General features: G+C 40.9%; 1 non-coding gene across 1 annotated transcript; it reads left to right on the top strand.

Moving 5' to 3' along the window:
• Positions 1–6,073: 6,073 nt before the first annotated feature.
• On the top strand, positions 6,074–6,243 carry LOC123636075. Its single transcript, XR_006734311.1, has one exon. It is a non-coding gene; the product is annotated as a U1 spliceosomal RNA (small nuclear RNA).
• Positions 6,244–7,102: the final 859 nt, after the last annotated feature.

Genomic DNA, 7,102 nt, shown 5'->3' with positions numbered 1-7,102 from the left:
AATCTCTCCTAAAGGAGAGCTATAGTTTACATTCAATTCTGTGGTCTTTCTGCTATGAAAAGTGTTCATTTTGCCTTTTTCAGTGTGTTTGCTTGACTTAGAAACCTTAAATAAGGAAAGGAAAAAGATAACACTCTGAACTCTGATCTTTTGCTGCTTTTGTAAATTCTGATTGTGAAGTTGGGAGTGAAGATGTTCAAAAGCCCATGGTGAATTTATATGCCTTCAGAACATTGTGCCTGTTTTAATATGATGAGCTTTTAAAATACTTTGTTAAAACATGAATCAGTTTTTTGTAATTGTGTAGATACTCATAAGTAATTTTGAATGCTACTCATAGTATAACTGAATTTTTATATCCAGAAATACATTCTTGAGTACTACTTTTCCTACCTTGAGAATTTCATATAATGAATCTTGTTTTCTTTTTACTAACTTATTTCAAAGAGAATGTTGCTAAGCTGTTTCCCCTCCTCCATCACAATTATTATTATTTACTGTTTTTCCTTTTCCAATAAATGGTAGCATAATCTTTAATAAATCTAGTGTTGTCTCTTATTCACATCTGGTTTTCCAGGAGTCACTAAGACAAATGAAGATTGCACAACTGTTAGACAAGATCGTATCTTTAATTTGAGTTTGTAGTGTTATAGCCCACATGGGAGGCACTTAAAGATTTTGGGGGGAGCTAAATTGATACGTAGTCCTCTCAGGGCTTTAGGGGTTCACATGGGTCTAAGAACAGTTCTGAAGATTTTTGAAAAGAAATTTCCTTAAGTGTTTATTTTGGAATATTCCTGCCCACCTAGCAGGTTTAGTTATTTTCTGTAAAGTAGGTTGTCAAATTAATTGACATAAAGTTGTTCATAATATTTCTTTATTCTTTTAACATCTGTAAGATTTGAATTTACACCCCTTCTTTGATTGCTAATATTGATAGTTTGAGTTGTCTCTCTTTTTGCCTTGATCAATGTAGCTAGAAGTTTATCAGTTTTTTAAACTGGTCTTTTCAAAGACAAGTAACTTGGTTAAGAAGATTTAAACACACATTTAACAAAGATATGTGAATAGCTAAAAAACACATCTAGTATATACTATATTATCATATGGAGTTTAAAAACAACAGGTAAAATAGCTCTAAAGTTCTTAGGTGCCTTCATAGGTGGTAAAATTATAATGAAAAGCAAGGAAGTAATTTGTGTAAAAGGATAATGATTACAAGGCTGGGCGCGGTGGCTCACGCCTGTAATCCTAGCACTCTGGGAGGCCAAGGCAGGAGGATCACTTGAGGTCAGAGTTTGAGACCAGCCTCAGCAAGAGCAAGACCCTGTCTCTACTAAAAATAGAAAGAATTAGCTGGGCATGGTGGTGTGTGCCTGTAGTCCCAGCTACTTGGAGGCTGAAGCAGGAGGATTGCTTGAGCCCAGGAGTTTGAGGTTGCTGTGAGCTAGGCTGACGCCACAGCACTCTAGCCCGGGCACCAGAGTGAGACTCTGTCTCAGTAAAAGGATAGTGATTACTTTGGGAGGGACAGCAAGGGTAGCGATTGGAAGGGGACATGATACAGGGTGCCCCTGATGCTGGTCATGTCTTCTTTCTTGATCAAGTGGTATAGGTACAAGGTATTTGATAAGTCATTGTGTCATATACATACTTTTTTTTTCTGTATGATATGTTTTACAATAAAAGAACCAGTTTTTGATTTCATCAATTTTTCACTATTCATTATCTGTTATTTGACTTTTTTCCTCTTTATTATTTTCTTTCTTATATTTTAGGTTTAATTTGCCCTCTAGCTAGCTAAGGTAGAAGCTTAAATCATTGGTTTTAGACCTTTCTTCTTTTCTAATATAATTTAAGCTATAAATTACCCTCTCAGTACTGTTTCAGCTCTATCTCACAAATTTTGATAATGTTTTCATTTTAATTCAGCTCAAAATATTTTCTTATTTTCCTGTGTGATTTCTTCATAGACACATTGATTACTCTGAAGTGTGTTTAATTTTTAAACATTTGGGGATTTTCCAGATACCTTTTATTGATTTCTAATTTAATTTCATTGTAGTCAGAGAATATATTCTAAATGGTTTTAATCCTTTTAAATTTATTGGGACTTGTTTTGTGGCCTGTCATCTTAGCCTGTCTTGGTGAATGTTCCATGTATACTTCAAGAGTATATATTCTGTAGTTGTTGGGTGGAACGTTCTATAAATATTCAGTCAAATTGATCAATAGTGTTGTTCATGTTTTAACCTTATTGATTTTCTGTCTACTATCATTTGTTGAGAGAGAAGTGTCAATTATAAGTTGCACTTAGCTATTCCTCTTTTCCATTCTATCAGTTTTTCTTCATGTATTTTGAGGCTTTGTTAGTGTGTTGTGACACTCCACAGAAGCGAGAGGGGCTCCACCTAAAATTTGGTTTGATATCAAGACTCATGATGCCACACATACCAAGAGGATATTGTTAGGCAGGGACCAAATCTGCAGGTGGCCGATACAGGCCAGAAGGGTGGTTCCTAGGGGCAGAGAAGCAGGGGTGTGGGGGTGGGAAGAGACTGTAGGAAAACGCAGCTAACAACCTCAAAGAGCAGGAACTTGAGGTTTGAGGCACACACACCTGTGGAGCTGCAACTGCGTTATAAGGACACCTGTCAATCATGTATACCAATCACCTGGTAACATCTCACACCTCCCGTGAGCCCTCCCCTGGACCAGACCAATCAAAGGAAACCACCTGGGAGTCAATATCTTTCTCCAGGCCTGGAGACTGACCTGTTCCTCTCTGGAACGTACTCTTGCTTTGTATAGCTCCCTTCCTCTCTGCTATAAAAGCTGTTAGTGTGGAATTGCTTCTTGTCTGTGATCGCTCTGTCACACTGGCCCTAGTTGTGAATTTTCCAAGCAAGGAGCCAAAGAACCATGACAACAGTCCACCAAGAGGCCAGACCTGACAATATGAGAAGTTTATTACTTTCTTACTTCTGGGGAGAGGAGGGGAGGCTTCCCAAGCAGGTTCACATGGCTTGAGAGAGCAAGGAAAGCACGAAGGTTCCTGTGCGCAGGGGCTTGCCTGACTGTGCTCTGCTGCTGACTCCAGTGAAGGCAGCATCCAGGCTTTCTTATCCCTTGTCCGAGGCCGGGCAGAGGAGGAAGTGGGGAGCCTTAAAAGATACCAGCAAACATTAAAAACAAAACAAAAAACAACTCTTTATTACAAGATGTGTCCTCATTTAGAATTATTATGTCTTTTTGATATATTGATACATAAGGAATGTCCCTCTTTATCCCTCATAATCCTTATTCTGAAATTTACTTGGTCAGAAATTAAGGGCCAGTTGAGGTGGCTCATGCTTGTAATCCCAGCACTTTGGGAGGCTGAGGTGGGAGGACCACTTGAGGCCAGGGAGTTTGAGATCAGCCTGAACAACAGCAAGATCCCATCTCTCTAAAAAATAAAAAAAAGAAAGAAAGAAAGAAAGAAAGAAAGAAAGAAAGAAAAGAAAAAAGAAAAAACTAGCTAGGCGCCTGTTGTCCCAGCCACTCAGGAGGCTGAGGCGAGAGGATCACTTGAGTCCAGGACTTGGAAGTTGCAGGGAGCTACGATGACACTAGCACACTCTAGCCCAGGCAACAAAGAGGAAAGAAAGCTGGAGTTGCTTGCCTTCCTTCCTTCCTTCCTTCCTTCCTTCCTTCCTTCCTTCCTTCCTTCCTTCCTTCCTTCCTTCCTTCCTTCCTTCCTTCCTTCCTTCTTTCTTTCTTTCTTTCTTTCTTTCTTTCTTTCTTTCTTTCTTTCTTTCTTTCTTTCTTTCCTTCTGTTTTTTTTTTTTAAGACAGGTCTCACTTTGTTGCCCAGGATAGGATGCAGTGACATCAGCCTAGCTCACTGCAGCCTCGAACTCCTGGGCTTAAGTGATCCTCCTGCCTCAGCCTCCAGAGTAGCTGGGACTACAGGCACCATGTCTGGCTAATTTTTCTGTTTTTTGTAGACACGGGGTCTGGCTGTTGCTCAGATTGGTCTCAAACTCCTGGCCTCAAGCAATCCCCCTGCCTTGGCCTCCCAGAGTGCTAGGATTACATGTGTGAGCCACCGTGCCTGGCTGTATTTTTTCTATTTTTAAAAGTGATTCTCGTTAGATTTACATATGCACATAGATAATTTAACATCTAATTTCAATAAAACATTTTTTTAAACTAACCCCATGACAAATTATTTCAATTTATTTTCTTCTGAGCTGTTTCATGGGGATCATGCTTCTCTTTTCCGGAGTCATGTTTATTCCTAAGCCAACTCAAGAAGAAGAGGAAAACGTTGCCCCTGCACAGAATGTCAAACAGCTTGTAAGGTAGGTAAGACAATCAACCAATGGGCAATATCCTAAGAAACAATTATCATTAATAGCAAGTTTCTACATAGAAATGTTTTATTTTCTGAACAAGTAAAACTCTACTGGATTACTGTGAGGTTGAGGAGATTAAAGTAAGAAATAAGGAATATGTCAAATAGTGAGGCACATTAGAATCAAAATTGAGGTTACTTCTATTTTAACCTTTTCATATACATATTCCTCGAGGAATTACAAAGTAAAACTGAGAAATTTATAGTTGGGGCAAAGTTCACCTGAAGAGTAAAAATTCTGAGCTGATGTAAAAGTGCAGGAATAACTAACCAAATCTTATCAATGAACAGAAAAGTGGAGATGACCAAGCATCGTAGGTGCTTCGGTGAAAGCAACCTAAACTATGTTTACGATCGTGGGCTCCAGCTTGCCATTTCAGACCTTGAAAGGCACTTTGGAGTCCTTTCGGACATTGATGGGTAGGTATTATAAACAAAGTAGAAGATCTCCCTATAGTGTTTTTGTTCCAAAACAGTAGGTGCAATTCTGATTGCCCATCTCAAGAAAGCTGTGGTAGAGCTAGAAATGGTTCACAAAATCCCAGGACTTCTGAACGGGGTCAGAATAAAAAGTTCTGGGGTCTTAGGATATCTTTTCTATCTTTAGGATAGAAAAATGAAACTAGCCAAGGGGCTATGAATGAAGACTCTATCTCTGTGGAGAGAATGGGAGTCATAAGAGAAAGCAGACTGGTGCACCAAATCCTTAAATCTAAGAAGTAGAGCCACTCCTTGAAGACTAAAGGAGGCCATTTCAGATTCACATTATTTAGCAGGGGAGTAAACAAGACATTTGTGATTCTGAGAGATAATACAAGCAGTCCAACTTACCACCGGGGCTTGCTGGGGTTATTTGGCTGTCTACTGATTTGTCTATCCACATCTGTTCTAACACCCTCTCTAACACAGCCTCTTTATTGTAGCCAGAGTGAAGTGATCTTTGCAAAATGCATTTTTCCATTGTCTCTTATGTTTTGTACTTTGACCTATAAGACTGCATGTGGTGTTGAATGGTCTGGTTTCCACCTACACTTTCATTTTCATTTTTCCCAGATAGTTTCTCTTGTCGTGTTCCCTCTTGCCATATGGGTTTTGCACATGCTGTTCCATCTGCCTGTATTTCTCCTGTGTGCCAAATTACCCTACTCACCCTTTAGATTCCTGAGAAACCCTCACGTCCTCAGGGAGGCCTTCCCTGACCTCCCTGACTCAGTAGCATCGTTCTCAGCAGTGTCTATTTTTGCTAACCACCATCTTCCCAGCACTTAGCACACACGCTAAGGGAGAATAGGCACTTAAAAAATATTTGCTGAAAGCATGAAAGTATATATAGGTAAAGGAGGTTGTGAACAGGCAGACAAAGTTTAGCCTATAGACACATTTTGTTTATCCCCTACAATAGTTAAAGTTCTTTGTCTTTTGATGCCCTTGAGTGGACATGGGACATTCCTTTCCCTCAGTCTCTGACATGCCCGGCCTTTGCTTGTGTTGTCAGAATGTTTGTGTCCCCTGGTTAAGCTATGTGAGGGCAGTGGGTAACTATGGGGAAGTCAAGGATCTTTTAACTTTGCCAACGTGGAGGATCAGCCATATTCCTATCCCAAATTTATTCTTTTGCATCATTATCAAGAAACCACACTGGGGATTTAGAATACCATTCTCATAGATACCTAAATACTTACCTGCTAGGGGACATACCATAATCACGGAAGTGGTTTTCTCAGGGTGAGGGTTATTCATTGCACTCACAGATACCTAGAAATTCAGTGAAGAAACCATTTTGGGGTGATGTTTCTGGTTAAAAATCATAGATATTGGGGGGTCTGACATATGGCAGGCTGCCAGCGGCTTGCAAAAACCTAACCTTTCAGACATGGAAAGGGATGAGCTGTTGACATGGAGGGTATCTTAAAAGGCTCTTATGACATAGTATTGGAACTGACCCCAGAGACTAATGAAAGAGTAATCCTCCCTAAATCATCCAAAAGGTAGTAATCCCCAAGGCCGCATGTTGGTGATTAAAAAAGAAACGTAGGAGCAGCTGTCTTTTTGTTCCATTTAATTATGACCAAGTACCTGGGTAAGTGTTAATTTCCTGGTGGGTAGAGAAAGGTGTTAGGTTTCTGCAGGCTGCGGGGACTGAATGTGCAGACGCGGCTTCTGCCTGGTGTGTGCCTTGGGATCCAGGCACAGTTCAGGGGGGCTCAAGCTCGTGAGCTCAGGTTGCATGGCTTTTAATTTCTGTCCTTTAAGTCAGAGACATGGGCCACTGTGTGCCAGAGGACACAGCAGTACTATCAGGTGTCAGCTGGACTGCACACCTTAATTAATAGCTCCTCACCCCCACCCCCGATCCCTGCCAACGACCAGGCTGCTGGGCCTGTGAGATAGAACTTAAGGTGACAGACAGAAGAGGAACAGTTAGCGATCTTAATCCCTTCAGCAGGGTTCAAGGCCAGAGGTAACAGAACTGGGCATCTCCTTTCCCCATCTCCCAGTTCCAAATATTCAAGTTCGTGTCCAGCTGGACACCTGGGCAATCGTCCTGGATGCCTTCTCCCTTAGTAGCCACATCCAGTGGTGACTGATTCCCATGGGTTCTTCCCTCCAAATAGCTCTTACTGCTGTTGTGTCCTCTCCTGCATTGTGCCCGCCCATTCCTCCTTGCCACCCATCCTGAGGGTTTCTGTAGCAGTTTCCTCG

This window comes from Lemur catta, chromosome 3 (genome assembly GCF_020740605.2).
Source record: "Lemur catta isolate mLemCat1 chromosome 3, mLemCat1.pri, whole genome shotgun sequence".
Lineage (NCBI taxonomy): Eukaryota > Metazoa > Chordata > Mammalia > Primates > Lemuridae > Lemur > Lemur catta.
The sequence above is the reverse complement of the archived record's forward strand: the minus strand, read 5'-3'. Positions and strand labels throughout refer to the sequence as shown.